This window comes from Sorex fumeus, unplaced genomic scaffold (assembly GCF_029834395.1).
Source record: "Sorex fumeus unplaced genomic scaffold, SorFum_2.1 ptg000002l, whole genome shotgun sequence".
Classification (NCBI taxonomy): Eukaryota; Metazoa; Chordata; class Mammalia; order Eulipotyphla; family Soricidae; genus Sorex; species Sorex fumeus.
Genome location: NW_026606059.1, coordinates 62,303,543 through 62,322,192, shown reverse-complemented (window position 1 = coordinate 62,322,192; position 18,650 = coordinate 62,303,543).

Genomic DNA, 18,650 nt, shown 5'->3' with positions numbered 1-18,650 from the left:
CATAGTTAGTGAAATAGTTAAGAAGCGTAATCTAATCTTTCCAACCTAGGAGGAAGTAAAGCATTCCCAATTCTGGAAGAAACTGAAATCTAGGTATTTTTCCCCCACTCCCCAATGTTTATAAAGTTACCAAAGCATTATGTCTCACCTTAGATTGTGAGACTGAAAAAGAAATCCATTTGATATCCACCATCAATGGTTTCAACCATTGCTGTGCATGAGTCTTTTACAAACACACATTCCTAAACCCTAACCTAGTCACATACATGAGGATTTCTAAGGATTTGTGTAGGGGATATTTATATTTTTAAGAGGTTAAGTCAAATCTGCAATAGAGGTTAAAAACGACTGTTTACAAGCTTTTAAGGATCTACTTGGTATTAAAATATAGAAGACTAAAATCCATTTGTAATTTTAAAACTTTATCTCAATCTTTCCCCACTGATGAGTGCGTCCGTTTCATTTTTAGTACAAATATGAATATGTTTTGAAGAGAATATTAGTTTTAGTTATATAAAATAGCAAATATTTAGTTTTGTTTTCACCTGCATATACAATTTAATGTGGTCGAAACCAATAAGAGATAACAGCAATTAAACAAGTTTTCATTTATGTCTGAAAATTGGAATCACCTGGGAAGCTTGTTTGGGGTCAGGAGTGGAAAGCTGATGGTAAAAAACAACCAAAATAAGACAGAAAATACCAACTATTGGTAAAAAAAAGTGACAACATAAAGAATTACAATATACTGATATTGTAAAAATGAATATAAATAATTTGGGAAGTTATTTGCCATATTAAATATGTACATATCCTGCCTGTGAGACTGGTTGAATGCATATATTCTGAACAAATATATAGACTTTTGTGTGTGTATGCATATATGTATACATACGTAGCAGTTATTCATAGCTACCTTTTTTGAAATACCTCTTATACTGGAAATAACCCAAACATTCATCAGCAATAGATTGGATAATGGATTGTGGTATAATCAAATCATCTTAGATTGCTGTTAGGAATCTGAATCAGTCTGGAAATGGATTCATCCCCAGAGACTTCAAGTCAGACACCTTTTAGTTCACTTTAAACCTGAGCAGAAAACATAGGCTCTGACTATCAAGTGACTGTTGTTCTAAACTTCTAAATTTGTGATTTTGTATGTTTATTATGCAACAGTGGAAACTAAAACAAGACTTATTTTGTACAGAGTAGAAGATGTGGCTTTATGAAGCAAATGCAGACAGTTATAAAAAGTAGTGATAGGGGCTGGAAAGGTAGTACAGCGGGTAGGGTGCTTGCTTTGCAATTACAGGATCTGGGTTCTATCCCAAGCGTAACAATGGTATAACTGCTACAAAGTAAATTAGAATCCTTGAAGGTATAACTTTCATCCTCTGTATATTTTTCCCTTTCTTTTCTTTTCTTTTTTTTAATGTAGTTATGCCAGAAAATTCTAATGAATAGCTTGTATCCAGCAATCTGTTAAAGGGGCAAGGAACAAAATGCCTGAATAAGAAACAAAGAAGCAGATTTGATATCACTCTGTGTCATGTTCTACTGAGCTGTCACTGAGCCTTATCTCATTCCTATGAACATTCCTTCTGAATGGAGACTTTTCTCCATTCCCTCAGCTTTGATGTCCTACTGAGGTTTCTTTGAAACAGAGATGGGTTAGTATATATTCCTTTGTTTCTCAGTTGACTCAGAAATATTCAGTGGTTTCACCTACTCCCTCTAGGCGGCTCGGTGGCCGCCATCCACCAGAGGCCACAGTCAGAATTGGGCCCACAGTGACGAGACATGTGGGACCTCACGGGATGGGGGTGTAACCGGCCCTTTCCTCCCCATCCCAATGAGACCCTGAGTCGTCGCACACAAACGGCCTCTCTGGCTCCTGATCAAGCTGCTTAACAGTCATGATCCCAGAGACTCAGAAACATATCTCGAAACCCAGCAGCTTTTGGTAGAAATGTGTCCAGACCATGCAGTAGGTTACTGTCACTGGCCACCCCAGTGGGGAGAGGGTACTGTTCCTCCACCTGCTCCCTCTTGGCAGCTTGGTGGCCTACATCCACCAGAGGCTATTGGACAGTCATGTTTGTACCCACAGTGACGAGACATGTGGGGCCTCAAGGGATGGGGTTGGAGCTGGCCCTTTCCTACTCACCCCAGCGAGACCTCGAGTTGTGACCCACGAACAGCCTCTCTGGCTCCTGATCAAGCTGCTTAATGGCCATAATCCCAGAGACTCAGGAACAAATCTTGGAACCCAGCAGGTTTTGGCAGAAATCCCTCCAGATTTAAGTGTTAAAATTTCAGAATTTCAAAATCGTGTGGCCACTACTGCAGCCGGGCAACATCATATGTTATTCATAATCAGAAATAGAAAACAAATTTTAAAAAAAAAGAAAACATATTTTACACTGTTGCCTTTTAAGCAGATCTGAGTGTTGGGGTAAAATCACAAATAATAATGGTGGGTCTGGTGTCAAAATATTGAAAATAATCAAAGTAGAGAGAGAGTAATGTGGAAATCATCTGCCCCACAGGGAGGGGCAGGATGTGGGATAGGGGAATACTGGAGTTTATGAGGGTGGAGAATGGGCACTGGTGAAGGTACAGGTGTTTCATTGTATGACCGAGACTTAAACCCAAAAGCTTTGTAACTGCTCTGATGGTGATTCAATAAATAAAATTATAAAAAATGAAGAAAAAAAAAGTAAGGTGGAGTTCATGCCCAATTCAAACAGCTTAATCAGTGGCTGAATAAATAGCAGTACTTCTACATAAAAAAAGAAATATTCAGAGATTTTCCCAGGTTTTACCATAACAGAACAGTTGCTGGGCCCAGAGCTAGATCCAGGCTTTTGCAAGGTCTTCAGGGAATGGAAGGTTGCTGTTGTGCTAGATTCAGCCTGGTTTGGTGGCTACCTTTCAGTCAGAAAACATGGGGCAGGTCCAAGGAGCTGGGGCAAGGAGGACTTCTGCTTGTATGTAGGATGGGGTCATGCTCGCCCAAGTTGTAAGGCAGTTGTAAGTGTGAGGAGAGACGGACCTCTGAATAATGGCAGAGGAGCCAAAGGACAAAGAATCACAAGCTAGGTGTCTTAATACAATAAACATTTTTAATGTCCCCATAGATAGGGCTGGAGCGATAGCACAGTGGTAGGGCATTTGCCTTGCACGCAGCCAACATGGCTGACCCGAGTTCGAGCCCGGCAAGCTACCGAGAGTATCTTGCCCGCATGGCAAAGCCTGGCAAGCTCCCCGTGACGTATTCGATATGCTAAACACAGTAACAAGAAGTCTCACAATGGAGACATTACTGGGCCCGCTCGAGCAAATCGATGAACAACAGGAGGGTTGAGGTCGTGGATAGTGAGATACAACAATTTTCAAAAATTATGTTTTATCTCAGGTAATGCAAAAGTTTGTGATCTTGGACTCTGGGCTCAATGGGACCAGGAGCGGAAATCCTCTGCCCATTTTTCCTCAGTCTCCTGCGACCCAGGGGCCATGCCCATAAGCCACCTCCAGCCAGCACCAGACAATCTTCTCATTGGCCACCATCCACATCACATGGCTTTTTCTCCCAGAAGGGAGCAACATGATGCCGGCAATAACCATTCCACTGGACTCCACGCCAGGCTATTTCAATCAGGGCGCCCCCCGAGGGGGGCGGGTGAGAGCCCTCCCCATCCCAAGGAACCCAGTCCCAGCAGCCGAAAACCTCCAGAAGCCAACCGCTATCATGCTCTAGGCCATTTCCCACACGCTTCTGCCAAGTTCATGTATGAGTAAACGTATTCCTGGCCAGCACAGCTGCATCATAAGACACTCTCTACCCAAGAGTATCATGCATGCTACGTAAAATGAGTCAGAAAGAGAGGGACAGACATAGAAGGACTGCATTCATTTGTAGAGTATAAAACAACATAACATGAGGCTGACACCTAAGGATAGTAGATCGATAGATTGCTCCATAGATGGAAGCCTGTCTCATGAGCAAAGGGGAAAAGGCAGCTGGAATAGAGAAGGGATCATTAAGAAAATGATGGCTTGAGGAACTGGTCAGAATGGGAGATGTGTGCAGAAAGTAGGTAAAGAACCAAACATGATAACCTCTCAGTGTCTGTATTGCAAACCATAATGCTCAAAGTAGAGAGAGAGTATGGGGAATATTGTCTGCCATGGAGGCAGGGGAAGGGTGGGAAAGGAGAGGTATACTGGGGATATTGGTGGTAGGGAATGTGGACTGGTGGATGGTGGGATGGGTGTTTGATCATTGTGTGATTGTAACCCAAACATGAAATCGTGTAACTATCTCATGGTGATTCAATAAAATTTAAAAAAAGAAAAGAAAAGAAAAGAAAAAGGATACACCCTACCCATTCCCCATAAGTACCACACCACATTTGATGGGGTTCAAATAGTAGGCAACAAATCATAGAGGGAAATATATACATATATGCATATATACATAGTTTCAGATATATTATATATATATATACAAAAGCTCACATCACTCAACCTTTAACGACGTGTTAATAATATTCTAAAGAATGTCTTAATGTCCCCTGCCAAAATAGAACATTCTTCACACTGTCTCCTCTATGGATATTTTTTTGTAGTATTTTCAGCATTTTTCCATAACAGACAATACAAAATATATTATTTCAGTTGGGCTTTGGCACAAGGATTGGGGTTTGGGACGGAAACATTCCAAATTTGGTGGTGGGAAGGTGTAATGGTGGTGGGATTGGTGTTTTGAATATTAACTGTAATCAAATATTGTGAACTAAGTAGAAAAATAAAAAAAATTTAAAAACTTGTTTTACTAAAGTATTTTTTGATAATTGCCTTTTAGTTGTAATAAGCAATATAAAATAAATTATTTTGTGCCTGCTAAGGTTGTAGACTTTGGGCCTATGATGGAGGGATGATCACACTGGTGGTGGTATTAGTATTTGCATATTGAATGCCTGTAAAAAATGTAATCATGAACAAATTTCTAAACTACAGTGTTTAAATAAAGCGGATAAAACAGAAAACATTTATTCTTTCAGGGTCCCAGAAGCTAAAAATCTGAAATGAAGGTTTTGCTATTCTGAAGGTCCCGAGAAGGAATCCTCTCTTTCAGAATTCTAATGGTTATTGGAAATTTTGACGTTTCTTTGGGTTATAGCTGTATAAAGTATAAGAACATTTTGGGGATGTCAAAAAAGGCATAGAAAGGGAATTACAAAAGAGAAGGTGTTAGAAGTATAGTGGCTTAACCAATTATCAGTAATAAGAATATAATGCTAAGAATCCAGGTCTCACTGATCTCATGGATCAGTGAATTTGATAAAATACTGTCCTGAAAACCATACATCTTCACAATGAATTTTTCACAATGAATTTCCATTTCCTGTGGATGTGATAAAGATGGCAGGGGTCATCAAAGCAGTTTCCTGGGTCTGTGTGTGGCATGAGCTACGCTGGACAAAATCAATGAAAAAGCATAGGCAGGAATAGTTTCAGTATTCAATATATTTGTGGAAATGATTCTTACTAAAAATCTGTTGCTCACTTCCTATTGTTGTTTTTAACATGTCTGAAAAAGAATGATTTGGGGTTCTATATGCCACTGAGACCTACAGTGTTCTTATGGGACATAGATATGATATAGATATGACATGGGACATAGGAAGATAACTATTGAGTGTACGTGTGTATGCATGTGTATAACTTAAGGCAGAACTTAGGTGGGATTTGCTTCTTAGATTCTCAGGTAAACATGTAGAGTAGGAATGGGCAATGTCTGGCTTGGAGGCCTCAGTGGGCCCATATAATCTTGTGGTTTGACCCTAATACATGTCAGCACAGGTATGCTTTTCAATGGCTACCCATGGCCCATCTGCCTATTTTTGTAGAATCCAGGTGTAATGTCATAAATATGCAAATGGCCCTTAACAAAATGAAAAATTTCTCTACTCTTAGTGTAGAGTAACAACCAGGACCAGTTCAACTTTGCTCCTGAAAATGCCCAATGTTGCCTGTGTACTAATAGAGCTTGAGTTGTATATAGGCAATATGTAGAATTCCTAGAAAATTAAAATCTATGTGCATACAGAAAATATAAGGGAAGATTTTGTGTTTATATTTGTATGTTCAAAAAAATCATTCCTTAACAGAAATCAAACTCTTAGTTCTTAGTGGGAAGGAGGATAGGTTGATGGTATGTTCAAATATGACTCTATTATTTGAACATACTATTTGGTTTTTGTGAGGATTGCATGAGAAAACTAAAGGTTCATCTTAGAGCAGAAGCAGGTGTCTGAAAAAATGAAGTTTTTGAAACAGGTTACTATATATATGTATATATATATATCAAAAGTTAATGGAGTTGTTTAAATTCACAAAAAATTATAAGAGCTTTAAAAATGCCAGTGATTGTGGCTTTGTGCACCATGTATGTGACCACTGTGTTACTTCACTTTTGTAATTTTTCACTCATCATGTTTATGCACCAAATGCAGTTTCCTAGAGTGACAAACCAATTGAAACATGAGGATGTACACATTTCAGGTGTGAATAAAAAAGGAGACCTGCTCCCTTGCCCCATTTTTGCTTTCTTTTTTAGGGTGGGTAAGTGGTATGGATTAAAGCTCTGTGACCTTTTCTTTGTAGGAAGCCATGTGTTTTGTTGTTTGCCCAGGGGCTAGGAAAATCGCACTGTGTGCTGCTGCAGAAGGAAATAATGGGTTGGAATCTTCATAGTTGGAGATGAGAAAACTTCATTGCTTGCCAGAAAGTCAGAGTCAGGGGGATTCATGCAGTCTGAGGCCAAGATAAGGCACTGTGAGTGCTGATGACAGATGACTGTCCTCGTAAACCTGAAGGCATGATCTAGGGCTCAATCCTCATGCCTGCCAAACTCAAAGAAGTTAAAGAAAAATGGGAGTTAGGAGATGATTTAGATTGCTCCTGGGAGAGAGAGGCTGCAGTGCACCCCAGATGTGCCTGGCAAGATAAGGGAAGTATTAGCATAAAGCAGCATTGGGCTTTGCCTCCTATTTGCCTTTTCCAGGCCAGGACAACTGTTAGAAAAACATTGGACATTAAAAAGGTTTTCAGGTGACATTAAGATTTTGTTGTAATTTCCTAGAAAGTGAGATGGTAAATTGAGTCATGTGAAGAGAGGAGAAATTATCAGGTGTGTGTGTGTGTGTGTGTGTGTGTGTGTGTGTGTGTGTGTGTCTGGGTTTTTTTTTTTTTTTTTTTTTTTTTGGTCCCACTGTTACCTGCTAACAGAACAGTACATGTTGATTGCCTTAAGTGATGCAGTGGTACACTTTTTTTTCCTGCAGGGCGGGGGAGTCATAACCGGCAATGCTCAGGGATTACTCCTGGCTCTGCACTCAGGAAGTACTCCTGGTGGTGCGTGGGGGACTATATGGCATGCTGGGGATCGAACCCTGGCCGTTCACATGCAAGGCGAATTCCCTACCCATTGTATTATTGCTCCAGCCCCTGCAGTGGCATACTTTTTAAAGTGACCTCTGCCTGCCTTGTATAACCCTGTGCAGTCGTTGGAGGTCCTTGTTCTCATACACTTGATTGAACTCAACAAACCCAGCTGTAAAATCTCTCAGGCTCTGGTTTCTTATAGTGCTGCTCTACAAGTGCTCCAGCTCAGCCCTTGGAAGCAGCACAGGGATGGAGTAAAAAGACCTTGGCCTCATCTGAGTTTGAATTCTGCCTTTTATCACTTGACATCTGAGTGAACAAAAATAATTAATTTCCTCGGCCTTTGTTTTCTCATCTGTAAATCAGAGAAGAATATATCCATCTCAGAGACTCTTAGAGAATGATATGGACTTAAAATTTAGCCCAGGACTAAATGTCTTAAGCAGTCTAATAAAGTTTATCATCTCATACAACCTATCAGATCTAGGATTCCCTAACAGTTAAGGGAATTTCATTATGTTAATGTTAATGTTTCATTATGTTAATGTTAACACATTTCATTATGTTAAGGGAAGAATTCCAACACCCCAGTCCCCACCATGCATTCCTTTAGTTGCTCCTCTTGTTGAGCAGACCTTCAGTGATTACTTTCTTATTATGAAATTCCCATTTCTTTTTCCTTGAAGGTTTGATGTTTGAAGACCTTCAAGTCTGAATCAAAGTTGTAAAATTGCCCGGCTAGATAATCTTAAAGGTAACTTTCTGCTCTAAATGGTTACAGAAGTCTACTTTCTTGCCTCATCCTTGTTATGGAAATTAATCACTAATTCTGTTCAGTTCATCCTCGGGTATTACCCTCCTGACATTCTTTTCATCTTCACCTCAAACAATCTCATCTATAACAAGAAGGACTAGAAAGGAAAGACTTCATCCCTATCTTAATAAGCCCACATCTCTAGTTATTCTTAACTCCAAATTACTGTATTTATCAGGACCAGGTATAGTCCCAAAAATATCCTCTGTAACTATAGCACTGCACTGACAATATAAAACTCTTTAAAAGCTATAGTAAAGCAGCCACACTCAAGTGGAGTACCATGGGAAATTACATACTTGTTTTGAGAATGGATCAAAGAAATTAAAATTTTTCTTTACCAGTAGAGTTTCCCAAGACTTTGATAAGCTGTTGTACAACATGAATCTTCCTTGAGGAAGGATAATGCAAACCAAGTGGTGTTCTCATTTGGGGTTGATGTGGGAAAGCACAGGTTTCAAATTTTAAAACTGTTCTTAAAAGATAACACCTATTTTAAATAATTAAATCTGAGTACTAAATATGATTTCCTCAGGGTTCCCAACATGTTTATGTGTTGCCTATAAAGTCATATTTTTACTGGATGAGAATTCTTTGAGTGCATTACAGTATCTAATCTGATTTCCCTATTGTGATTTAGTCCTGATATCCAAGATATTCTTGTCTTTTATAAATACCCTTGAAATTCCGTTAATATTCTGAAAAACCTAATTTTTACATATTGGATTGTTCCAGGACCATTGTAATTTCCCTTATTAAATCAATTCCCCAAATCCAAGTCATTAAAACAGAGTAGCATTCTAAGGAGGCTGATTTGGATAGTTCCTGATTTATTCTAATAACCTAATGAGCTACAGATAATACAGTGGCAAGAACATTGGTCATCCAACTCTTACAGTATCAAGGAATATCCAAGGAAAGTATATCCAAAATTTTCTGGAAGTCTTATGGGTTCAAACATCTTCTTTCTTGGTGTTTTCCTAAAGATTCATCTTTTAAAACACTCTATCAGATCTGATATCACAGAAATCACAATAAAATTCCTTCAGTTCTGAGGAAGAATTAGTCCTTTGAAACCCCGGTGAAAAGCAAAGTATTTTCTAAATACTTACAATTTGCAAATTAAGTTCTTCCATTGAGCAGTAAATCTGATCATTATCCTGAGTAGTACTACATTTCTGTAGTGCTTTATCTTGTATCACCTTGGACCTGATGGATAAAGATGCACCATACCTCAGGAAGACTGCTCTCTTTGTTATAAATTTGAAGGGTCATTCAAGCACTTATGTATTCAAGCACTTTAATAAATACTGAAAATAGAAATATGGGTGATAGAGTTTTCCTGCTATAAGAGTGGGACTTAAAAGGCATTTAATCATTTATATTTCTTCTTATGTCAAGTACATTTTGTATACACATTGTGTTCTGATATTGTGTTGGGTGGTGGAAATTGTTTTAGACTGGGTTCCCTGGATTGGACATAGAGAATGAGACTGTAGGTTGTATACAGAGGATTTAAGAATATTTTTGGGAGATACACTAAAAGAAACTGGGGTTGTCAGGATTAGACAAGGAAATATGTAGATGCTCAAAACAGTCATATTTTGGCCAGAGAGATAGTACAAGGATTAATACTTTTTACCTTGCATCCAGTCTAGTCTATTTCCATCCCTGGCACCACTATCATCCTCTGAGCAATGTCAGGAGTGATCCCTGTGAATTGCTGAATGGGTTATTAGCACCCCCCACAAAAAAGAAAGAAAACTCAACCAATGTTACCTGAAGTCCTGTAGAATTGTCCTAAAGAGGCAAGGAATCAAACCTGTATATACCCATGTCAATCAGCATCCTGTAGAGGGATGGCTATCATGGACAAGTTATTTTCCTTTTGTAGTCTGGAGCAATTCCTCTGCACAGAACATGATTTTGAGCTATGTCAATAGCTCCAGGGCCTGGGAGATCGGGGAGAAAGGCTGTGTGAGAAAACAAAATCGGTGTGGGAATTTAACTAGAATAAGGATTTCTTGATGCACTCAGGAAGATGATAGACTAGTTGATGAATCATAGCAGCAAGTAAGTAATAAGAGAGAGGCAAATAATGTCAAGACCAAGACCAAAACATATAATAGGAGCATCTAAGTTAGACTTTGGAGGTATGAGAAGGATTCCCAGAAGAAAGGATGGCCATGTTGAGACTATAACATGTGAAGGCATGTGAAGACAGGATGTATAAATGATTGAGGAGTCTTTCTCATAAAGAGCATGGCATATACAAAAGGTGGGCATTGTGAAAGCATTGCCTAGGGATGGACTAGAATAGTTGAGTATGCCTGGGCAATAGAAGAAATAGAAATAGAAGAAAAAGAGCAATAGAAGAAATGGGCACAGTGAGGTCAGTGAACCAAGCAAGGGATTGAGCCTGAAGATTGCATTTGAAAGAGCAGGGCAACTAGTTCAGCTGCTGGAAACTTAATCCTGATTATCTTGCCAGTCACTGTTTTCAGTAGAGAGTTCCATGATCAAATTTGCACTTGAGGAAGATCATTTTGGCTACAGTGTATAGAATGGAATCGAGATTAAAAAGAGCAACACAGGAGTCCTTAAGAGTGAGTGTGAAGCTATCAATGTATTAGTCTCCTGTGAGAAATGATAGTGACTTAGAATAGAGGCAGGTGGGATGGAGAAAAATGGATGGATTTGAGAGCTATTAAGGAAGCAGGATTCTTAAGACTTGACTGATTGGCTATGGTTCTTTAGGGGAAAAAATGAGTCAACCTCAGATTTGTCTTTGAACCAGAGGAGGTTGGCAGTGGTGTGAAGGATGGATCTGAGAGAACTAGACTGGAACAAAGGGACCAATTAGAGCAATGATAAACAGTAGCTATTTGTATGGGTACCTATTAAGGACAAAAAATCTATAACCATATACTTTTGATTAAAATGAAAGCACTATGAAGTTTATTTTAAAAAGCACATGTTTTTAAAAGTTAATCATCTTTTTTAGAACAATACTAGTAAGAAATTTTGGCCATGCTTCTAGCCACTTAAGTATTTATTTACTTTTTCCTTAACACCCCTGAGGAAACTAAATTGTGCTAAAGATTGTATTTTATTATTATTTTTAATGAATCACCATGAGGTACAGTTACAGACTTACAAACTTTCGTGCTTAAATTTCAGTCACTCCAATATTTAGATCTGGGCCAAGTTTGAACATAGCAATGATGCCACTTACATTTTCAAGTTCCTTTTGTGTACTGCTTTGTATATAACAAAGAATCTTCTAGGACATGTTCCTTTTTATCCTTGATGTCACTCTTCCTGCAGGAGTAATTACATCCCCAATCTACAGAAGCAGAAATAAAAGCCCAGAGAATGAAAATGACTTTATTTCCTAAGTGGCATGGTTGAGTCATTCCTTCGATCCGATAGAGCATTGTCTGAAGTTGCAGATACTGTTCGTCTGGCTTGGCTGACACAGAGAGGAAATAAGTGCCTATTCTCTGCTTTCTTCAGCAACAGGGGCTTCTCTCTTGCTGCTAGTAGAGGGTTTATCTGCTTACAAGAAGCAAAGCAGAGGTGGGCAAGTAAATTTCAGTCACCAGGGATCCCCGACACTGCTTATTTTTCCTGAAGATGTTGTCCTCCTGAGAATACAGGTTGATATGGGATGCTTGCCCAGGGTCTCCATACTAGATTGCTTTGTTTTGGGGTCACTTGAAACCAGCAGAGATGAGATAGTTACTCCAAATGTAGCTCTGTACTTTGAATTATCCAAACATGCTCCTAGTGAACTTTGTTCCCAGGTGATATGTTATAGGCACAGGAACTAATTGCAGCCATAAGAGTTTCTCCCCAAACACCATGATACAATAATCTCAGGGTCAGATGGATGTTCTGAACTAGAGCAAGGTAGGCTGAGAGAAAGGAAAAGTGGAGAGAGGGACAGATCTGTTCTGAAGTTACTTCTTCAGGATGTAGCCCTGGCCTTTTAATGTCCATGTTTTGGACCTGTGTTTTTGGCATCATGTCTTGAAATACAATGAGAAGAGAGCTTGTTTCTTAATTTAGTCATTTAGAAATAAGTGATGCAATTAAATATGATTATAGATAAGCTTGAAATAGATGTACTGAACACACAGGTGCAGTCTTCTCAGATTTATCCATTATCCTCTCCACAATCATCTTTTTTTTTTTTATCGGAGGCACACTCTGAAGCGCTCAGGATTTACTCCTGGCTCGGTGCTCAGAGATCTCTCCTGGTGAGTCTGGGAGCACATATGGGGTACCAGGGTTAAAACCTAGGTTGGCTTTGTGCAAGATAAGTGCCCTATCCCGCTGCCCTTCACAAGCACTTTGTAATAATTTACTTCCAGACTGTGTTGAGATGAATAACATATGTCTTTGTATAAGCTTAAGATGAAATAAGTGTTGATTTCATATACTTGTATATTGCAAAAATGATTACCGCGTAGGATAGCTACCACCCTACAACATAATAATCTAGTTACCATTATTTTTATGTGTGTGTGCTTTTTTTAGGTTTTAAAGTTAGTAACATTATAAGCATCTATCCTTTTATGAACATTTACTATTAGCTCAATGGAACAAGAGCTTTAGATAAACTAACACAATGATATGTTGGATCTTAATTATATTAAAACGAACGGATAAGACGAGATCAGCTCAGTGTGGGAAAAGGAAGCTCAGATAGAGAAGGGAGCACCAAATAAAGGGTTTTGGGAGGATCCTCCCAGGATGGGAGAAGCAAGCTAAAAGTAGACTATAGACCAAACCTGATTGCCACTCAATGCCTCTCTTGCAAACCACAGGACCCAAAAGGAGAGAGAGAGAACAAAAGGGAATGCCCTGCCACAGAGGCAGGGTGGGTTGGGGGGCTGGGGAGTGGGAGGGATGCTAGGACCCTTGGTGGTGGAAGATGGGCACTGGTGGAGGGATGGATACTAGATCATTGTATAACTAAAACCCAAGCACAAAAATTTGTAAGTCTACAACTGTACCTCATGGTGTTTCACTAATAAAAAAAAAAAGTTCCAGTAAAACAAAAGGATATTGCTACTTACACAGGAAAACTTAGCAAAAATGATTTTTTTCTTCATTTCACTGCCTTTACTTCTTTAAATTGCAAACTCATGAAGGGCTCAACATGCCACTTTTCACCATTATCTGCATCCTCTATGGAGAAGGGATATTTCTTTTTCTAGCTCTTTTCACACTTTTCAAGTGAGTACATAGAACTGTATTGACTTCCGGTTTTCCCTATTCTCCTTTTCCTCCAGAGGGTCCTTCCTTCTCCCTAGAATGTTCCCAGACATATGTGTCAGACCAAGTCATCATCCAAAGGCAGTACTTCTCAACGATTTTCTCAGTCTGATTTATTGAAATAGGTATAGCCACATTTTATAAAACCCTTCACTGCAGAGCGCTGTCATTTGGATTTGGAAGACACGGCAGGCTGCAGATGGCATATGATTCCCAGCATGGCCCAGTGACACCCTCCCACATTGTTCTTTAAACATATGCAGCATTATAATTGGAAAAAGCTTGAGTGCAATCTAATTTGTTTAATATAAAACCAGATTGCTATGATTCTCATTCTACAAACATGAGTACAAAAATATTATACTCATAAACTTTTTTTTTTGGTTTGGGGCTAGTCTTTGCTCTGTGCTCAGAAATTAGTATGGTCCATGCTCAAGGGTCCTAGAGGTGCCCTGAATTAAATCCAGGCCCCCTGCATGTGCGTAGCTTATCCATGTTCTCAGCCCATTAAGCCACCTCTCTGGCTCCCAAAATATTACATAATTACTCTAGAAAATCCTATGGATTCATTATCTATTTAAAAAATCTGAAAATAATGACTGCATTAAGCTCAAAAGATACAAGATCAATATACAAAAAATCAATTGCAATTTTATATTCTAGCTGTGAGCAATATAAAATGAAAATTTAGAAAGTAATTTCATTTACAATCACAACAAAATGTTTAAAATTCTTAAAAATCAATTTAACAGAAGTGCAAAACTTATAAAACATTTGAACAAAATTAAGTATCAAAATGAAGGTAAAAACACTGCAAGTTCACCTAATGAGAGACGAGCAAAGTACTTAAAACAACAACTCATAGATTTGGAAAAAGACATCAATAGCAACACAATACTAGTGGGAGACTTCAACACTGCTTTGTCACCTCTTGATAGATCAACCAGACTCAAGCTTAGCAAGGACATACTTCATTTGAGGGAAACAATGGAAGAAGGGGACTTAGTAGATATATACAGGACACTTCATCCACGAAAAGCTGAATACACATTCTTCTCAAGCGTACATGGAACATTCTCCAAGATAGACCACATGCTGAGCCACAAAACATGCCTCCATAAAATTAAGAAGGTAGAGATTGTATCAACAATCTTCTCAGACCATAATGCGCTGAAATTAGAAGTAAATCACACACAAAAACAGAAAACTAAATCAAACACCTGGAAATTAAACAGCGCACTATTGAACAACGAGTGGATTAGACAGGAAATCAAAGAGGAAATCAAAAGATTCCTAGAAACGAATGAAAATGAGAACACGAGTTACCAAAACTTATGGGACACAGCAAAGGCTGTGTTAAGAGGAAAGTTTATAGCTCTACAAGCATTCCTCAGGAAGGAGGAGCGAGCACACATAAGTAACCTAACCTCACAGCTTAAGAGCTTGGAGAAGGACCAAAAAAAGGAGCACAACCCGAACAGGAGAAAGGAAATAATAAAACTCAGAGCAGAGATTAACGAGATGGAAACCCAAAAAACAATCCGAAAGATCAATGAAACCAAAAGCTGGTTCTTTGAGAAAATTAACAAGATCGATAAGCCTCTAGCAAAACTCACAAAGAAAGGGAGAGAGAAAACCCTAATAAACCGAATCAGAAATGAAAAGGGGGTCATTACAACAGAAACCACAGAAATTCAGAGGATCCTCAGGGAGTACTTTGAGAAGCTTTATGCCACGGAACATCAAAACCTCGAGGAAATGGATAAATTCCTAGACTCCTACAGACTCCCAAGGCTGAATCAAGAAGACCTGGAATACCTGAACAGACCTATCACCATCAAGGAAATTGAAATGGTAATAAAAAGTCTCCCCAAGCACAAAAATCCTGGCCCGGATGGATTCACTAGTGAATTCTTCCAAATCTTTAAAGAGGACTTACTCCCGATGATCTTTAAGCTTTTCCACGAAATTGAAATATCAAAAACACTTCCGAACAGTTTCTACGAAGCAAATATCACACTGATACCAAAAGCAGACAGAGATACCACAAAGAAAGAGAATTACAGACCGATATCCCTGATGAACACAGATGCAAAGATCCTCAACAAACTACTAGCAAATAGAATCCAACTACTCATCAAAAAGATCATACACCATGACCAAGTAGGATTCATCCCAGGGATGCAAGGATGGTTTAACATTCGGAAATCAATCAACATAATCCACCATATCAACAAAAGAAAAGATAAAAAGCATATGATCATATCAATAGATGTAGAGAAAGCATTTGATAAGATCCAGCACCCCTTTATGATGAAAACCCTAGCCAAAATGGGTATAGAGGGGACCTTCCTCAACATAATTAAAGCCATCTACCACAAGCCTACAGCAAGCATCATCCTCAATGGGGAAAAACTGAGAGCCTTCCCTCTAAGATCAGGGACGAGACAGGGATGCCCACTCTCTCCACTGCTGTTCAATATAGTACTGGAAGTACTTGCAATAGCGATTAGGCAGGAAAAAGATATTAAGGGCATTCAGGTAGGAAAGGAAGAAATCAAGCTCTCACTATTCGCAGATGATATGATACTCTACTTAGAGAACCCAATAACTTCCACCAAAAAACTCCTAGAAACAATAGACTCGTATAGTAAAGTTGCAGGTTATAAAATCAATACCCAAAAGTCCATGGCTTTCCTATACGCAAACAGTGAGAGAGAAGAAAGCAACATGAAAAAAACAATCCCGTTCACAATTGTGCCCCAGAAAATCAAGTACCTAGGAATCAGCTTAACTAAGGAAGTAAAGGACCTGTACAAAGAAAACTACAAAACGCTACTTCAGGAAATAAAAGAGGACATGAGGAAATGGAAAGATATCCCCTGCTCATGGGTCGGGAGACTTAACATTGTCAAAATGGCAATACTACCGAAAGCATTGTATAAATTCAATGCAATCCCTATAAGGATACCCATGACATTCTTCAAAGAAATGGAGCAAACACTCTTGAAATTTATATGGAACAATAAGCCCCCACGAATAGCTAAAGCAATTCTTGGGAAAAAGAAAATGGGAGGAATCAACCTCCCGAACTTCAAACTGTACTACAAAGCAGTAATAATTAAAACAGCATGGTACTGGAACAAAGGCAGAACTGCAGACCAATGGAACAGGGTTGAATACACTGACATCTCTCCTCAATCATATGCTCATCTAATCTTTGATAAAGGTGCAAGTAATGTGAAGTGGAGTAAGGAAAGCCTCTTTAATAAATTGTGTTGGCATCACTGGACGGCTACATGCAAAAAAATAGGCTCAGAACTCTGCCTAACACCATGTACAAAAGTAAGATCAAAATGGATTAAAGACCTCAACATCAGACCAGAAACCATAAGGTACATTGAAGATAAAGTTGGCAAAACCCTCCATGACATTGAAGCTAATGGTATCTTCAAAGATGCCACGCCACTGGCTGAGCAAGTGAAAACAGAGATAGATAAATGGGACTATCTTAAACTAAGAAGCTTCTGCACCTCCAAAGAAACAGTGACCAAAATACAAAGACAGTCTACAGAATGGGAAAGGATATTCGCCGAATACACATCTGACAAGGGGTTGATATCCAGGATATACAGAATACTGGTTAAACTCCACAAGAAGAAAACATCCAACCCCATCCAAAAATGGGGCAATGAAATGAACAGAAACTTTCTCAAAGAAGAAATCCGAATGGCAAAAAAGCACATGAGAAAATGCTCTACATCATTAATCATCAGGGAGATGCAGATCAAAACCACAATGAGATACCATCTCACACCTCAGAGACTGGCCCACATTCAAAAGAACAAAAGCAACCGATGCTGGCGTGGATGTGGCGAGAAAGGGACACTCCTTCACTGTTGGTGGGAATGTCCACTGGGTTAGCCCTTCTGGAAAACAGTATGGACGATTCTCAAAAAATTAGAATTTGAGCTCCCATTTGACCCAGCAATACCACTCCTGGGAATATATCCCAGAGAGGCAAAAATGTATAGTCGAAGTGACATCTGCACTTGTTTGTTCATTGCAGCACTCTTTACAATAGCCAGAAACTGGAAGAAACCTGAATGCCCAAGAACAGATGACTGGTTAAAGAAACTTTGGTACATCTACACAATGGAGTACTATGTAGCTCTTAGAAAAGATGAAGTCATGAACTTTACATACAAGTGGTACAATATGGAAAGTATCATGCTAAGCGAAATGAGTCAGAAAGAGAGGGATAGACATAGAAAGATTGCATTCATCTGGGGGATATAAAGTAACAAAGTATGAGATTAATACCCAAGAATAGCTGAGATCAGCACCAGGAGGATTACTCCATAACTTAGAGGCCAGCCAGGTATCCTAGAGGAAAGGGCAGTTCAGATAGAGAAGGGAGCACCAAATAAAGTATGTTTGGAGGATCCTCCCAGGAGGGGAGATGCATGTCGAAAGTAGACTATGGACTGAACATGTTTGCCACTCAATGCCTCTTTTACAGACCACAACACCCAAAAGGAGAGAGAGAACACAGGGGAGTGCCCTGCCACAGAGACAGGGGGGATGGGGGGATGGGGGTGGGAGGGATATTATCCATGGTGGTGGAAAATGGGCACTGGTGGAGGGATGGGTATCTGATCATTGTATAATTGAAACCAAAGCACAAAAAATTGTAAATCTACAACTTTAAAAAAATAAAATAAAATAAAGGGAAAAAAAAACACTGCAAGTTCATAATTAAAAGTTGTTAAGCGATAGCACAGCAGTAGGGTGTTTGCCTTGCACGCAGCCAACATGGCCGACCCGAGTTCGATTCCTCCGCCCCTCTCGGAGAGCCCGGCAAGCTACCGAGAGTATCTCGCCCGCACGGCAGAGCCTGGCAAGCTCCCCGTGACGTATTCGATATGCCAGACATAGTAACAACAAAGTCTCCAATGGAGATGTTACTGGGCCTGCTCGAGCAAATCGATGATCAACGGGAGGGCCTTTAATTTTTAATTAAAATTTAATTCTCTATTAAGTTTCAAACTGCTGGACTGGTGCGAAAGTACAGTAGGTAGGACTCTTTCCTCGCATG